An 18,466-nucleotide genomic window follows, 5' to 3' on the forward strand; every position below is an offset into this window, starting at 1 on the left:
AGAGCAGTCAGTGCTCTTAACCGCTGAGCCATTATCTCCACCCCTACCCTGAGACTTCTAAGATTAGGTCTCAGTCAGCACTGCAGCTTCCCTGGTTTCCCAGACACTAACGCCTGTGTCCTGGGTGAGCATGGAAAATCTCCAAAGCCACCATGCTGTGAGGAAACCATAGATGTAGCTGAGTTCCTGCCAACAGCCTCTGAGCGTGTGAGTAAAGACGCCTGCAGATGCAGCCTGGCCCTGTGCTTTGCACCTTCCCAGGTAAGAGACCAGAGAGATGGGGCAGAAAAACATCTTCTTGGCTGGGCCCTTCCCAAAGCCTTTACCCACAGAACCTATTAAGTAAAGCAAAAGGCCTTGAAGCCTCAGGTTTGCAGTTAATCTACAGCACTAGCCAATGAAGGAGAGACAGCGGGGATGAAGAACCGATATGAATGTAGATAGTAGCCTATAGGGTATGTGTACTAGCCCACAGGGGTATGTGTACTAGGCCACAGGGCACAAGCCTTTGATCTCAGAGCTCAGGAGACAGGCTCCGCTAGAGTGCTGAGTTCAGCCAGCAATCTCAAAGCAACAACCACAAAAAGAGAAAAATGAAAGAGAAGAGCATACTATGCTAAAATAAAAACAAAAGGACTGTGCCCCAACAGGAGATTCAGAACCATTATAACTTCTAAAAAAGACCAAAACAAACCAAAACAAACCAAAACAAAAGCTTTAACTTAAGGGGAGGAGACTATGGCCACCTCCTCCGTGTTGTGTTTAAACAAGACTTCAAGAACAGAAAGATCTCTGCACCAGCAGTTTAAGAATACAAGTCATAGTCAACCCCCAGTTTGATCCACACAGCCTGGGAGGGCAGGTCATGCCTGAGACAAGCCCAGACACCCAGAGGCCGCTGGCACCACTAAGATGAGCAAGTGAGCCATGGAGAATGGAACAGAAGGAGAAAGAAGTATGAACAAGGAGGAGGAGAAACTGGAGACTCTAGGGTAGTGAGAACAGCCTGGTGTGAGCAGCCAGTGATGTCACCTAAGGCCATGGTGGTCCTGGTCCTTGCTGCCAGTGAGAGCCATGTCTGAGTCTGTGGCCCTGCAGCAGCAGGGGTCTGTTACAGGCCAGACGGACATCCCTGGTGAGCGTGGACTGTCAAGGGGAGGAGCCATGTTGACGTCTGAGGGCTGGGTAGAGCTGTCCCTACCACCCCCTTGCCAGCTACAGCACTCCTGAGAGCCAGCCCTGTACCTGGCCTGGGCAGCACAGTAGACTGACCCTGGTGGAGAGGCAAGGGTGAGCCAGCTGGCTCCATGGGAGTGTGTGTGGAGACCTGGCCCCACCATTCGTCTACTGTGAGGTGGTGTAGGTGAAGAAGATGCCTCCCCTGCCCATCCTGCTCACTACCCTCAGAGGCAAGAGGGCTGGCCCTGCCCCTCACTGGGAGAGGGGACCCTACACCTCACCTAGGCCCTGTTGGTGTGGGCACAGGTGAGCTGGCCCTAACCTGTGCCCCTTGCCAGCTTCGGCACTAGGTAGAGAGCTTGCCGGGGAGCCTAGTTGCGGGACAGCTGAGGAGCTCACCAGCTCAGCTACCACACAGGCCCAGACCCAGGGCTTTGAGCTGCCCACCCCCCCAACATTTACCCCATGTATGGTCTGCTGGAGCACGCAAAGGGTCAGTCGTACACCAAAGCTCCAAGATGGTCATATGGGAGATGTATGGAGATATAAAGGGAAGGAGTGGGTCCTATGAGGATCTAGCAATGGCAGTGCAACAGAAGCCAGAGCCTTGAACCAGTCCAATGACTCATTGCAAGTAAAGCAGTGTGGACCAAAGGGTAACACTGTGGGACACACCGTCACATGTTATGGCTTCCACAGTGAGGTTTGTTTTCCTTTGGGGTCGGAGAGTATAAACGGATGGGAGATGTGTAGGGTTGGGGTACATGGTGTAAAATTTACAAAGAATCAATAAAAACAAACAAACAAACACTGAAACCAGGTAGAAGTGGTGCAAGCTTTTAATTCCAGCAGTCAGGAGACAGAGAAACGCAGATCTCTGAGTTCGAGGCTGGCCAGCCAACTCTAACCTTGAATTCCAGGACAGCTAGAGCTACCCAGAAACCCTGTCTCAAAAACAAACAAACCCCAAACACTGGAAATTGCTTATCCAAAGTAGCAAGAACCTGAAGGATACTCAACCTTATAAGCAAGGAAATTCAACGAACTGGACTCACTTTTACACAGCCCCACCCCAGCCCCTCAGCCTCCACTCCCAGTTTAGGAAACACAAAAAAACCATGAGATTTATTAGTCTGAGATTCCAGGTCAGCTGGAAACTCAGGTGGGAAATCTTGGGAAAGAATGAGTCATGGGATAATCCCAGACACCCCAGTGTAAACAGCCTTTCAATACCTGGACTAACTCCTGAACGTCTGGTGCATGGAGACCCCAGCACCATTAGGGAAAGCAGCTGCTGCCTGAACGAATGGAGAAGAGACGTTAGCTGCTGCTCCCTTCATGGGAAACACTGGGGCTCAGTTCCACCAAGTCAGAGGGGAGCAGCAAACAGGCTGGGACTCCCAGGCACACCCTAACAAAGTACAAAACCTAGTCTCACAATACCAAGGTGACCAAGCAGCCAGTGTCTTGGCTACCCGGTACAACAGAGGGCACTAACAGCATTCGAGCAAGATATCCTGCAGGTGTGTTATCAGAGTGTCGGTGAAAGACTCGATATTAACCAGAGGACAGCCAGATAGCAGGAAGGTCGCTGCAAGGTGAAGCAAGACCTGAAGGCGACACAAGGTGAAGGCCATTTCCCACAAAAGCTCACGTCACGCACATTTCCCATAGTGCTGCTGGAAGTCGTCCGAGAAGCAGAAACTGTGGAGTCGTTTCCACACACTGGCTTGTGGCCCTCCTGTACTTAAACTGCATGGGCTAGGCATGGGGTAGACAGAGGGACATGGGAGTGGTGGCATGAAGATGTGACAAAGATAAAGGAAACTGTATCCAAACAAGGAAGACCTCACTGCTACCAAAGACAGAGACAGGGAATGGAGAAAGGCAGCTAAAAGCTCAGCCCCAGTACGGCTTAGTACAGGCCTCCCTGAAGATTCTGGGCTTCAGTGGCTGTAGAGGGGAGGCCGACTGAAGCCCTCTCGGGAGAAAGGCTGGGGCACACCAGGACGCTGGAAGGATGGGAAGCATTCAGGTGGGAACCAGCACTCTCAACCGGAAGCTCAGCTTCATTATTATCCACATTTACCACTGCTAACCCCAGCTCTAGTAGAGTACGTCTGACATTCTTTCTGTCCCCAGACACCACACCCACACATGGCACACAAGAGTATGCCCGTAAGGACTCATATGTAAAAGAAAATAAATAAACCTTTACAATTTTTAAAATGTTATTTTACATGTGTGTGCGTGTGTGTGTGGCCGAGGGTATGTATGCATGGTGCACATGCATGAAGGATCCCGCAGAGGTACAAAGGGAGCATCGGGTGCCCTGGAACTGGGGTTACATGTAGTTGTGAGCCACTATGTGGGTGCTGGGAACTGAACCCAGGTCTTCTGTAAGAGTAGTAAGGATTCTTAACCTCTAAGCTATCTTTCCTGGCCCCAAACAACCCTTAAAACAAGAACCAGGTGAACAGCCAGCACTGCCCACAGTTACAGCTTATAGGGCCTTCTTTGCTCTAAGCAAGGGGAAACCGTAAGAGTCTTCGAGTGTCAGGGCCAGGTCTGTGACTCAGACATAATTCTGGTAGTGGCTGTATGTTACCATTCATAACACTAGCAAGATTACAGTTATGAGGTAACAGTGAGTGTCCTTTCATGGCTGGAGTCAGCACGACATGAGGAATATTAAGGGCTGAAGCATAGAGAGGTTGAGGACCGTTAGATAATTACAAAATGCCTCTTGTGGGGAGAAGCATGGGGTATGGGAGGGGCCGAGATCAGTGAACTTATCCACCATCACTAGGGTGCTTGGGCAGGATCAGTCAATACTTCTCAGTTTTTAATTACTTTCTAGGTTGTTTGTTTCCTTTTATGGGACTGGGCTTCCTGTAGCCAGGCTAGCCCCTCATTCACTGTGTAGCAGAGGCTGGCCTTAGATGGCTGAGCCCCCACTTCTACCTCCCAAGGGAGCACTTGGTGTCACCACCACATGGGCCAATTATAGTTTATAATTTTAAAAAAATGGGCTGCCTTATCTGGTCTCAGTGGGAGAGGATGGCCCTGTCTCAAAGAGACTTGAAGTACCAGGGTTGGGGGACGGGGGACGGGGGTCACACGGTCCAAGGGGAAAGGGGAGGGACAGGAAGGATTGTGAGAGGGGGTGACCTGGATGGGGCAGTGAGAGGAATGTAAAGTGAATATGTTAAAAAAAAAACATGTGGGGCTGGGGAGGGCACAGTCAGTGAAGTATCTGTCACAGAAGTGTGAGTTCTTGCAGTCAGCCACCTGGCATCCACGGGGACAGCCAGGTGTGACAGTCTGAGTCTGTAACCCTAACACTGGGAGGGGAGACAGTGGATCTCAAGCTCCTAGTTCAGTGAGACCATCTCAAAACACAAGGGTGGAAAGTGATGGAGAAAGAGGAAGACAGCCACACCACACACACACACACACACACACACACACACACACACACCACAAAACACACACACAACACCCCACCAACCACACACATACACACACCACATACACACATACCACACACACACACCAAATACACACACATACCATACACACACACACACACACTAGCACCCACACTCTCACATATGTGTACACACACACACCACAAAACACACACACAACACCCCACCAACCACACACATACACACACCACATACACACACATACCACACACACATACCATACACACACACACCCCCCACACTAGCACCCACACTCTCACATATGTGTACACACACACACACACACACACACACACACACACACACACACTAGTAAGAAACCAGATTAATAAGAACAACAATGCAAGAACCACTCAAGATCTGTAGAACCAGAGTAAACCAACTCAGAAGGACCAAGAACAGAACCCATCTTCTGCCTCTGGGCTATTGCCAGCACTGGCTATTCAGTGCAGGTTGCTTATAGACCTCCGGGTCTTTACGGCCTCGTCCTTTCAATACTCAAAACTCCTAATTATTTTGGTTTGACTTGGTATTTTTTTTTTTTTTTGGTTCTTTTTTCGGAGCTGGGGACCGAACCCAGGGCCTTGCGCTTCCTAGGCAAGAGCTCTACCACTGAGCTAAATCCCCAACCCCTTGACTTGGTATTTTTAATACAAGGTTTCACTGTGAATCCAGGATGATCTAGAACCCCACATGTATTCCAGACTGGCCTGGAACTCAAATCCTGCTCCCTTAGCTTTCCAACTGCTAGATTTTGGCCACGAGCTATGCCTGCCTTTCATGATAAGTCTTCACTATGTCGGGGTTGGGGATTTAGCTCAGTGGTAGAGCGCTTGCCTAGGAAGCACAAGGCCCTGGGTTCGGTCCCCAGCTCCGGGGGGAAAAAAAAAAAAAAAGTCTTCACTATGTCGATCAATCCTCCGAACACACTAACTTTAAAGAGCAGCTCGTCCATCGAGGTCACATAATAATAAGGAAGAAACCAGGCTTCCCCCTGAAGTTCACATCTGATTCCAAAGCCTATGTTTGGGACTGACACTACACTGTGACCACATGACACATGGAGACCTTGGCAGCAGCAGGCCTCATTTCAGATACCACGGGAGAAGGTCATCTGCTTGCCATGGTGAAGACAACAAGAAAATGCAGAAAAACAGCTCGTTTAGAGGACACTGTCGTTAATCTGGTTTCTTACTAACCTCTGTGTGTGTGTGTGTGTGTGTGTGTGTGTGTGTGTGTGTGTGTGTGTGTGTGTATGTGTGTGTGTGTGTTGCAGGGCCTCACAAATCTCACAAATGCTTGGCAAGTGCTCTGCCCTGAGAAGAAAGCAGTCCATGGAGGAAAGCGATGGCCTTGGTGAGCACTTGTAAGGCAAAGCATGCCAGCAGGGTCTGAGGAACTCAACTCTCTTGTGTTAGCCATAAACATGCCTTCCAGGTGCTCATTACATGGATGGCTTATAAGCCTTAAAACCCACAGCATGAGTTACTCAAAGAGCTGTATTTTGGAGAAAACACTCTACATATTTTGTATCACAGGACAAACACCTTCTTGTCCTCTGGATGGTTAAGTCCATGTGCAGAAAAAAGAAAACCTCATAAGCATTTCTAGCCTGGAGAACAGGTTTAAATCTAAAATCAAAGAAAAGACAGAATGGATTTTTGTTTGGTCGGTTTGTTTTTTTTTTTTGTTTTTTTTTGTTTTTTAAAGATTTATTTATTTATTATATATAAGTAAAGTACACTGTAGCTGTCTTCAGATACACCAGAAGAGGGCATCAGATCATCAGATCTCTTTACAGATGGTTGTGAGCCACCATGTGGTTGCTGGGAATTGAACTCATGACCTCTGGAAGAGCAGTCGGGTGCTCTTAACCGCTGAGCCATCTCTCCAGCCCCGGTCGGTTTGTTTTTATGTTTGTTTGTTGGTTTTTGTTCTGGACAAGGGGAGGGTTGTTTTTATTTTGTTTTGTTTTCTTGAGACAGGTCTCACTGTGTAGCCCTGGCTGTCCTGAAACTCACATGATAGACCAGGCTGGCCTTGAACTCAGAGATCCGCCTGCCTCTGCCTCTGCCTCCGCCTCCATGTAAAGAGATTTCGATTTCGTTATTTTGTAATCCCCAGTACCATCCTCGTTAGCAATTAGTATTCAATGTAGACTGTTCAATGAGTCTTCTCTTCCACTGAGTCTCAGCGGAAGTGACTTAAACCTCAGATTCACACAGCGAGCGACCTGCTTGGTGCTCCAGTCTGTAAAACTACCTTAACATCAAACCTGGGGCTTCCCCAGGCCGAGCCTGTTCATAGGCTCTGAGAACCCCCACAGTGAAGGGGCCTTAGTTCACACCGTGCAGTTTACAAACCGGATCCGGGCACTTCCTCTCCTGTGTGACCCACCTCTGACTTCTGATCTCCCTGTCCCTCCACCAGGAGCTGAGTACTGGAGTGCACTCCTCTGCCCCATCACGACAGCCTCCTGGTAGATATAGCCACACCACTCCTGTTTCCAGCTGCATGTTCTGCACTGTGGGAAGACAGAGGCATAGGAACAGAGCCCTACAGAACGGCCCTCCCTCTCGCCCACTACACAGCTCCAGCCTCTCGGATCTACTAAGCACTGGCTTATCTTCCAGGCTGTGCAGCTGCTAACTCATCCCATCCCTCAGTTATTGGGTAGGAACTGGCCCATTCCTGCTGTCTGCGTCCCAACTGCCAGGACCTGAGCAGCTTTCATGGACCGTGCCATTTTCCGCTTGTCCCTGAAGGGGATGACAGCCCAGCTGCAGCAGGCTGTAAGCCTTCCTCGAGATCTGGTGGACTGACAAGAAACCAACAGTGACTCGTGCCTGTCTAAATTCACTGTGAGGAACTTAGGCTGGAAGAAGTCAATGGCGCCCACCCTTTAAAGACAGAAAGGAGGAAATGAGCTGGGAACCTATCTTTTAAACTCTCTAATTTAGAAAGTTTCTCTTCCTTGTGATCAGTGAATTTTGTCATCACATGCTGTGTGACCTCCAGGCCACCCTGAGGCTCTCAGTATGGACATCTGCAGTGATATGGCAGCCCTCAAGAGCAATGTGGTGGATGCTCAACGGACCCCTCCTCCACTTCACCCAGGTCGGCGTTACTAACAGGCCAAGTTAGCTTCTGAGAGCACTGCAGATCACAGCGTAAAATGATGCTTTAAAGGCATCTTGGGGGTTGGGGATTTAGCTCAGTGGTAGAGTGCTTGCCTATCAGGCGCAAGGCCCTGGGTTCGGTCCCCAGCTCCGAAAAATAGGAAAAAAAAAAAAGGCATCTTGGTCCTGCATTAAAGGACATCACACCTATGCCCTTGGATATGAGAACAGGAAACAGTAGAGAAAACTGCTAACATCGGGTTGGGGATTTAGCTCAGTGGTAGAGCGCTTGTCTAGGAAGCTCAAGGCCCTGGGTTCAGTCCCCAGCTCCGAAAAAAAGAACCCAAAAAAAAAAAAAAAAAGAAAACTGCTAAAATTTGTGTACCCCAAAATTCAAACGTTAAAACCTCCACCCCCAGCCAAGCTCATAGGATTGAGGGACAGATAGAGGACTATGGGTTGGATATCACGGTCATGGGACCCTCCTAACTGGCACCTTATAAAAGATGCAGGTAGAGATCTGTCATCCTTCCCGTGTGTCACAGCAAAATGTGAGTGAGCCAGCCAGCTTGCTCGAGCTCTCTCCCCCCCCCCCCCTCTCTCTCTCGTTCTTTTCTCGACTTGTTTGGTAAGGCAGGGTCACACAAGCTGGTGGTTTGTATAGTCCAGGCTTACGTCAAACTTGAACTCACCCTGCCTCCTGTGTCCCAGGGTGGCTATTACAGGCTTGTGCCATTATAGCCCACTCTGGCCCATTCTTTTCTCAATTATCTTAAATTCCAGATTAAGATTTAAAAGGTAAACATTCCCCCCAAGAAACTGGAAGCTACCTCTCTGAAGGCAGCAGTCTCCTTGGCACAGGTCAGACTGTGGGGCGAGCCGGGCGGTCATGACTGACCAGACCACAATCTGAACAGACTATCGATGAGGAGACTCTCCACTAATACTGTTGCCTCTCTGATACAGGCTGCTGCTACTGTAAGGAGGCCTCTGTTCTGCCTTCCTAGTAGACCACTTGGCTTGAATTCCTTTCTCATAGTCACCAACACTGTCTCCTGCTTGACTGAAGCAAGTGGTTCAGTCTGGTCCACAGACTCCTAGAGTCAGGTCTCCAGCTTAGGGTCCTAGTAATGTCACCAGCCATCAAATCTGCCAGCACTTTGGTCTTGGTTTCCCCAACCTCCAGCAGTATGAGAAATGGCTTTTTACCTTTATGAGCTATTTAACCTATGATATTTTGTTATAGGAACCCAAATAGATTGAGATAGAAATGGAGAAGAAGGGAGACTCCGACAGCAAACAGTTAAACGTGTGGCTGCTCCTTTGGAAATGGCCATGGGTGGACGCTGAAAGCTGACGGGTGCTAAAATGGGATGTGAGGACCATTATGGCCGACTAGAGAGAGAACTGAGAAGTGAGAACAGCTTCAACCGGGAACAGACTGTTGGCAAAAACAGACAGTAAGAGCCAACCACTGATATCTCAAGCAGACTGTGAGGGACAAGAAGGAAGGAAACAGAAAGGCGGCGTCTTCAAGGCAGGCACGTCTGTATACACTTTTCATCCCAGCACTCAGAAGCAGAGGCAGGGAGTTTAAAGCCAGCCTGCTGGTCTATACAGCAAGTTCCAGGCCAGCCACGACTGTTACACAGCATGATCTCATCTGGAGAGAAAGAACGAGGGGTGTGTGTGTGTGTTTGGAGAGAGAGAGACAGATAGACAGAGAGAGACAGAGACAGAGAGATGGGGAAGAGATCTTTTATAACCTAAGAAAGCCATTCTAACCCACTGAACCCAAACCCTTACCCTTAGCCGATGAGACCACAGAGCTGCCCACGCTGCCCCCCTAGCATGTCTCACCATTATAAAAAGGCCTTAGATTTCCATTTTCCATTCAATCAAGAACCTGAATGAGACATCTGTGTCCCTACTTGTTCCAAGAGGATGAGAAAGATGTCCTGCAAACCAGAGAGGAAACAGAATTATTTTAAAGTACCAAAGAACTTAAGTTTTTTTTTTTTTCTTTTGGTTCTTTTTTTCGGAGCTGGGGATCGAATCCAGGGCCTTGCGCTTCCTAGGCAAGCGCTCTACCACTGAGCTAAATCCCCAACCCAGAACTTAAGTTTTATGTTTGTGTTTTAGTGTTTTATGGAAGGCAGAACTTCTGTTGTGCTGAAAGTCATAGTTGGGGAAGGACATTTTCTGGCTGCTGATTTGGTAGAGACTGTGTCTGCTGTGTTACCCAGGCTTCCTGGGAATCCCTGGGCTCAAGCTCTCCCGCTGCTGTAGTTACCAACAGCTGGGACAAAAGCACACGGAGCTGGGGAAATTGGAGAGGTGCCTGTCCTCTCATGAGCATGTCCACTACAACACAGAAGATGAGCCAGATATGAACAGTTAACCAAAGGAGAAGCAGCACTTAAAACGGTAGAAAGAGAATGCTTGTTCAGGGCAGAACACAGGCCTGAGTAAACAACCTTCTGACAAAGGAGATTAGGGTGGACCAGTGAGCTTGGTGGAAGCCAGGTGTCACTCTTCAAGATAATGGGCCCAGTGGTGGCGCATTCCTTTAATCCAAGCACTTGGGATGCTGAGGCAGCTGGATCTCTGTGAGCTCGAGGCCAGCCTGGTCTACAGAGTGAGTTCCAGGACAGCCAGGGCTACTACCATATCACAGGCCTGGATACAGCAGCCCTAAACACATAAGTGGACATATTTACAGGTCAAGTGTCAATGTTAGCAGCATCCTAGAGTTAAACAAAATAGGGGTTGGGGATTTAGCTCAGTGGTAGAGCGCTTGCCTAGCAAGTGCAAGGTCCTGGGTTCGGTCCCCAGCTCCGAAAAAAAGAAAAGAAAAGAAAGAAACAAAATAATAACAGGGGCTGGAGTGACAGCTCAGTGGGTATGAGCTTGCATTGCTCTTGCAGAGGCCCTGAGTTCAAATCTCAACACCCACAGCAGGTGGCTCACAGCAGCCTCTGTAACTCCAACTCCAGGAGATCCAATGCCCTCTTCTAGACTCCATAGGTACTCCTCATGAGTGAACATGCACACATACACCTATCCATACATACCCATACGTGTACACATAACTAAAAATAACATACATCTTTAAAAGATTCTTAGTAATACCAACATCAAAATAGTTGGGCATGGTGGCTCGTGTCTAGTCCCAGCACTTGGAGGGTGAGGAAGGGTTACTTCAGGTTTGTGGTCAGCTTGACCTGTGCAGTGAGTCCAAGGAAAGCCGAGGCAACAGAATAACGCTCTCTAAATCTCAGAAAAAAGTAATAACAACATAAAAGTGGCAAAATCAACAGTGTTTATTCTACTGTTCTTACAATGTTTTTGTATTTTTTAAAAGACAAATTTTAATTTTTTACAAAATGTATTTTATGTGTATGGGTGTTTTGTCTGCATGTCTGTATGTAAACTATGGGTGCAGAAGACAGCATTATCTGTTACAGGGGGCTGACAGCAGGGGCCTGGCATTTCCGCTGACCTGGGCTCACTGCAGCAACCATGTGGATGGGTTCATGTCCTACTCCCATCTTCTGGGACTAGGTGTGTGCCAGCAACAGTTTCCGCTTCAAGCCTCCATAAGCTACAGTTTTCTCGTATATGAACCAGGGTAATGGCAACACAAAGTGAGAATGAAGACTGGACCTGTGGCTTGGTGGGGAAAGTGCTTGCATGAGGACCTGAGTTTGGATTCCCAGAAACCACATAAAATCCAGGTACAGCTGGTCTGTGACTCTCAGTGCTAGGGAGAGCAGAATCAAATTACTTTTCTGTTGTGATGAGACCATGACCAAGGCAACTTGTTTAAAAAGGTATTTAATTTGGGGAATCACAGTTGTAGAGGGTTAGAGTCCACGATCATCTTGGTGACAAGGATGACATCGTGCAGGCAGGCAGGTGTGGCGATGGAGTGGTAGCTGAGAGCTCATGCTGATCCAAAAGCAGGAGGCAGAGAGAGCTACCTAGGAATGGTGTGGGCCTCTGAGCCTACCTCAAAGCCCACCATCCCCAGTGACACACCTCCTCCAACCAGGCTGCACCTCCTGATCCTTTCAGAACAGTCCCACCAACTGCAGATCAAAGCATTCAAATACATGAGCCTATGGGGGCCACTCTCGTTCAGAGAACCATGAAAGTGGTCCCCTGAGCTCACTGAACTGCCAGTCTAACAAGTTGGCAAGCTCCAATTCAATGAGAGACCATGTCTCAAAAAGATAAAGTGAACAACACATGCATGCATGCACGCACCCAGCTGCTTTGAGGCGTACAACTCCTGACGCAGCATCAGGACTCTTGAGTTGAGAAAAACTGTGACTGTTTCTGGGTAAAAACAGAAGATACAAGACTGAACATTAGCAGGGGTTGGGGATTTGGCTCAGTGGTAGAGCACTTGCCTAGCTCTGTGCAAGGCCCTGGGTTCGGTCCCTAGCTCCGAAAGAAAAAAAAAAAAAAAAAAAGACTGAACATTAGCAAGCACCTCACTGCACTCACTCCTGCGGCCTTACAATAAATGAATGAATGAATCAATCAATCAATCAATGAAAATGAGTATATCACTACGCATAGTGGTGCACACCTTTAATCAGAGTCCTTGGGAGGCAGATTCAGGTGGGCCAGCCAGGACTACACAATAAGAATGGTCTCAAAACAACAAGCCAGTGAATTAACAATCACTTGCACTGACAGGAAGGACAGAAGAGGAGACAGGCAGAACAAAAGGGGCAGAGGTGGGACAGCACCTGGGTAGTAACTAAAGAAAGGCAAATGCCAGGCCAAGCTGGTGGGGAAGCTGAGGCCAAGCAGCAAAGAGCAGGGCACACAAGAAACATGCAGCATGTGGTTCCCCCCACTCTTCCTGCTGCCAGCAGCTGTGACTTCTGTGCTGGGCAAGTCTGTGGGTTGCTGGCTTTGTGTCTGATTTCTTATGCCCAACCAATGGTACCTACAGAATAGATGGTGTAGGCGTCCCAAGGAAAACAACGTAGTTAACTGTATGAGGAAGGAAAATCTCGGCCTCTGTGTGGCTCGGACACTGGCCGCCAGGCGTGCTTCCAAATGAGACACCTCTTCCCTGGGGAACCTGCTGGAAAAGAGGCAATGTAGAGAACCGCATGTCTGGGGGTTTTCACTAACCTAATGGCCTGGAGCAATGCAACAGCTAAAAGGTCATGTCCACACCTCAGAGGCCAGTCATTTTTTTAGCCCCTAGTTATTCTAAGCACAGTCAAAGATTGCTCTGTGTGTCAAGAATCTTTGAATGTGAAAGACCTACAGAGAAGTTAAAGAAAAAAGTATCGGGGTCGGGGATTTAGCTCAGTGGTAGAGCGCTTGCCTAGCAAGCGCAAGGCCCTGGGTTCTGTCCCCAGCTCCGAAAAAAAGAAAAGAAAAAAAAAAAAAAGTAGCTTGGTACAAGAAACCACGCAGGGGCAACATTCCAAGCCCAGAAAACCAAGACGGCTCAGCCATGATGCCTGACACTCAAGCACCGGGCACCTGAGTTTGATCCCTGGAACCTGTGCACTAGAAGAAAACGGTCTCCGGCAAGTACATGTGAGCACACAAGATCTCTCTCTCTCTCTCTCTCTCTCTCTCTCTCTCTCTCTCTCTCTCTCTCACACACACACACACACACACACACACACACACACACACACACACAAATACATAAATAAAATGTATACAAACATTTCAAAAATGAATTAACGGGGTTGGGGATTTAGCTCAGTGGTAGAGTACTTGCCTAGCAAGCGCAAGGCCCTGGGTTCGGTCCCCAGCTCCGAAAAAAAAAGAAAAAAAAAAATGAATTAACACTGAGAATGGAGAATAGTCTTTGGGAGTTAGAATCAAATTTTAAGTGCAAATCGGGGCCAGGGAGATGGTGGTGCATCTTGGCAGCCTGAAGACACCTGCTGTACCCGAGCTTGACAACCCGAGCTGATCCCCAGAACCTGGTGGAAAGAGAGTTCTCTCCCAAGTTGTCCTAGGACCTCCACACATGAATTGTGGCACGCACACTGCCCACATACATGTGCAAATAAATAAATGAAAATGAGGTGCAGGAGGTAGGGGCCCACACACCTTTAATCCCAACACTCTGGAGGCAGAGGCAGGCAAGTCACTGAGTTCAAGGGCAGCCTTATCTACAGACCTAGTTTCATGGCAGCCAGGGCTATACAGAGAAACCCTGTCTTGAGAAACAAATAAGAGGTACATCTAATCTCAGCCTTCCAGAGGTCAAGGCAGGAGAAACTGAGATTTGAGGACAGCCTAGGCTGCATAGTATCCATTAGAGAAACAAAAACAGAACAGTTAAGAAAATAAGATAGAGGCTGGGGAGACAGCTTGGGGTTAAAGGTAACAACTGTCATACAGAGGACCAGAGTTTGACTCCCAGCACCCACAGAGCCACTCACAACCATCTGTAACTGCGATTCCCAGAGATCTGAACCCCTCTTCTGATCCTCACAGGCACCATGCACACATGTGACCTGTACAAGAGCAAGCAATTAAGGGACCATCTGAAATCCTCAGCACTGAATGACTGCAACAGGAAAGCTGGAATTCCAAATTAGGTACAGCCTGAACTTTAGGACAAGTGTTAGGCTAACCTGAATTACAGAGCAAGATCTGGGCAAAAAACAAAACAAAAAACTAGCCAGGCATGGTACTCCTGCTTGTAAAGTCAGCACTGGGGAGAAACAGGCAAAAAGACGGCTTTGGGTTTGGGGCAAGCCTGGGCTACATAATGAGTACCTGGCAAGCCTGGGCTACAATGTAAGAAACTAGATCAAGCAAACAAAAATTGTGTGTGTGTTGGAGGTGGGGTGCATGTCAGGAAACAAAGGAAATTAGAAAACAAGATGTAAAAGTTCATGTACAAATGACAAAAGAGATTACAGAGAAAATAACAACAAAATACTGCCAGGGTTCCTAGTGACAATACCTCTATACTGTTGTATTCAAGGGGTTCAAACACCCAACCTCGGGGATGAAAACAGCCACATGCCCCATTAAACTCACAGAGAGGTGGGAAGTGGAACTTCTCTGTGCTGGTGGGGAAATAGTCAAAGGCCTGAGGAGTGCTCAGCAGCAGGGAGGCAGGTCAGGGTAGGACTAGGCTGCAGAACCTCAGGAAAATCTATTAGCCAAAAATATCAGCCAGTGTGAGGAAGAGAACCAGAGCAGGGCCTCACAGGCTCCCAAATGGTGGCCCCTCAGCAAGCCCCAACAGCCTTTGGGCACCACTAGAGGGGATAAAACCTCAGCCTAATGAATGCTATGGAGAGAGGGCCAACACAGGAAGGCTAAGGAAGCCAGCTGTGCCCCGAAGCGAGGACCGCAGGCCAGAGGAGGCAGCACAGTCTTAGCTGCTCTGGCAGCCTTCAACCTGTGCTGAGCTCCCTGGAACCTGGCCCAGATTCCTCACTCGATTGACAGGGCTGGCTTCATCTTGAGCGTATGCTGATGCCTTTCTCCCGCAAGCCCTGAGGCCCACTAGGCCCTGGCCTCACAGAGAGGTTTGACTTTGATGGGCCCTGGACAGTGCAGAGAAGCCTTGGGTGAAGAAGAGCAGAAATGCCTCTATCTGCTATCCTTCCAGCCCTTAGTACGGAGCCCTCCAGATGCCCTGACTAAGCCCGGCTTTGCTTCTTAGGGCTCTCTCCTACATGGTGGAAACCCCTGACTTTCTCACAAAGTGCCCTTACAGAGGCCAGGCAAGCCCAAGCCATTCTGTTCAGTTCACCTCTTCCTGCAAGCTACCGTGGCCGTACTGTTCTTTCTTTCCAGTCAAGTTTGAACTTGAGATATAAGAGCAAAGACAACCCCAAGACAGGACGGTCTCCAGTAGTAGAACTATATTCTCCAGTAGTAAGGCTATTTAGACTCGTGTGGGTTCTGGAAAACTTGACCTTTTCTAACAGTTCACTTAACAACAATTCCCTATTAATAAAGATGAAAGTATAGCTTATAACCTCCAAAGGCTTTGGGAACTTCAGAAAGTGATATGGTATCATTAGGAATTGTTTAGCTTAGTAGAGAAAATTCATTCCAAATACTGTGATTTTTTTTTCTTGCCCTATAAGTAAAGGATATGGTTTTTTTAATTGTGAGTCAAGTACCAAAAAAAACAACCAAAATGTCTATCAGTAAGAGACAAAAACACATTACAGTACATCCAAATAATGACATAAAATCGTATATGTGAGTTTCTATGTGGAGTACTCTGTGTGAGTGTGTGAGTTTCAGGTGAGCTGTGAGGCTGATGTGGGTTCAGTCAGGAACTGAACTTGGGTCAGGGCAAGGGGCACTCACCTCTGAGCCAACTCTTAGCAACATTTTTTTTTTATTAAAAAGAGATTAATCTACACATATCAATGTAGAAATGTGTCTCCACTCTCTGTTGCCAAATAACATTGTGTTATGACAGCCTCCTTAGGAGTAGAACTGGGAACATAAAGAGTGGAGAGCAGGGCTGGAGAGATGGCTCAGTGGTTAAGAGCCATCTGATTGTTTTTCCAGAGGTCTTGAGTTCAAATCCCAGCAACCACATGGTGGCTCACAACCATCTGTAATGGGATCTGATGCCCTCTTCTGGTGTGTCTGGGGGAAAAAAAAAGAGTGGAGAGCGAAGGAGAAAGAATTTTGAGGGATATCCCCCACCCCTGCCTTTTTTTAAAAAAAGTTTTGGTTTTTTAAGACAGGGTTTCTCTGTGTAGTCCTGGCTGTCCTGGAACTCCATCTGTAGTGCTGGTATTAAAGGTGTGCAGGAGGATTTCACTTCTTATTTGGTGTTTCTGTATGGTCTGAATGATATCCTTCTTCAATGTTTAAATTGTTTTACACATCGTTTTGGTTGCATTACATTAAAAGACAAGTAAGGACAAAGCAGGATTGATTCTTTACTTCTGGACCCCAGAAGTGAATTTAGAAAACAAGAACCAAAACCAAACAAAGCCGCGAAGCCTGCTGTCTAGCTGATACAGGAAAAAAGGGGAGGTCAAAGGGTGTGTCTCCTGAAGAGGAAAAACTACATCCTCACCCCGCTCCAACTAAACCTGCTTTTCTTGCAGCATGGCTATGCAAATTAACCTCTGGGTTTCATTTTTAGGATCAGGAAGTCCTTGACCACTATGCTTGCGTTTAGGTGTTAAATTGCTTGGCTCTCCTCTTTGGAAGCAGCACACAGGTAGAAAAGACAAGAGAAAGGATGAGAAGCTTGTGAATAAGCGCCCCTGAAATTATCTAGAAATGGGATTTGTGGTACAATAGGGTGAAGAGTTGGAGAGCGAAGGATGCACGGGCGGGGGAGGGGGGAGATTGAGAGTGAGCAAAGCGAGAGGTTTGAATTCCCACGCCCCTCCTCCCATCGCATCAGCAAGGTGGAGGCGAGCCCAGCCCTACGCCGCTACGGTTGGAAAGGTCAAGTATCTATCAACCTCTCAGGCTCAAGTACCTTCCAGCGGTGAACTCGAAAACCAACTTACTGGCTAAAAACCAAAATGGCCTAGTTTACAACGACCACGCTCCGCGCTCCTTCTCTGAAAGGGCCACTCGCCACTTAGGAGGAATTCCCGAAGACTTCCCTCCCTCTCCTCCTGCTCCTCCCTGTGCTTGCAGGATGGAGGGTGAAAGTCAAAGCAACACAGACAGTTCCCGGTAACGGCTCCGAGCAAACGGGAGGGTCGCTCGTCCCCAGACGTTCGTGGGGCCTCGGTGGCAGCTGCCGCAGCGCCCCGCAGGACCTTCGTCCCTTACCGGTGGCTTTGGGGACCTCCCCAGGCTCCAGACGAGATGCGCGGCGGAGCGGCCTGCCCCGGCGGAGCGCGGGTCACGGCTACGTCAGGGCCAAGGACCGACGAGAGGACGCGGGCGCAGGCCGGGCCCTGCGGGTCGCCCGCACGCTCCCGGGCACCGACACGGGCGGCGCCACAGCACCTTGGGCCGCGCGGGGCCGGCGCCCGGCGCTCGATCGGCGGATCGCGGAAGCCCAAGACCTGCCAACCGCACTCACCCGGCTACCTGCAACGTCCTCGCCGAGCCCAAGCTGGAGCAGGGACGTCCAGGGCGCGCGTCGGCCCGGGCAGCAGCAGCCGGCTCAACCTCAGCGGCGGAGCGCGAGGCCCGTGGCAGGCGCGATGCCAGGGCGCCGGTGAGGCGGGGTCGAGGCGCCGTGCGCACCGTAGGGGCCAATGGGATTGCAGCAAGTGGCCTGCGTGGGCGGGGCATAACTCCTAGAGGCGGGACGGGGACCTCAGAGGCAGGACGGGGCCGGACCCTTGAGCAGCAGGACGACCAATCAGAGTGCGGCCAATGGGATAGAGGGCGTGGCTTTATTTTGAGGGCGGGGCTGGCGCTGTTCTCTCCAGGCATCTGGAGCTGAGGTCCGGACCTCTATGGCTGCGGTTTGTGGTAGTATAAACCCCAGCACCTCGGCATCGGTAAGAGCACCCGCATGGGAAACCCAAGCCTATTACGCAAGGTCCTCTTGCATATCAGCACTTGAGCATTGTTCACCAGCTGCCAAGAGTCGAGAACCCACTGCAAGACGTTCAGAAACCAAGACCTAAGAAGACGAAGTTACAGGTCCAGGGATCCCACTCCGTACTGGGTTCCCGCAAAACAAAGCTACACGGCTATTTCAGCCTGATGATTCTT

General features: G+C 49.1%; 1 protein-coding gene across 18 annotated transcripts in view; it reads right to left on the minus strand.

Moving 5' to 3' along the window:
- Positions 1 to 17,939, minus strand: part of Tmem50b (transmembrane protein 50B) — a 32,814-nt gene extending 14,875 nt beyond the window's left edge. The window contains exons 1-4 of one of the 18 annotated variants that reach the window (XM_087576514.1): positions 17,831 to 17,936; positions 12,757 to 12,890; positions 12,059 to 12,130; positions 9,650 to 9,747 (exon numbers count right to left, since the gene is read on the minus strand). The gene's annotated coding sequence lies outside the window, so the exon portion shown is untranslated. 18 annotated transcript variants of the gene reach the window in all.
- Positions 17,940 to 18,466: the final 527 nt, after the last annotated feature.

Source organism: Rattus norvegicus, chromosome 11 (genome assembly GCF_021556685.1).
Source record: "Rattus norvegicus strain SHRSP/BbbUtx chromosome 11, alternate assembly SHRSP_T2T, whole genome shotgun sequence".
Lineage (NCBI taxonomy): Eukaryota > Metazoa > Chordata > Mammalia > Rodentia > Muridae > Rattus > Rattus norvegicus.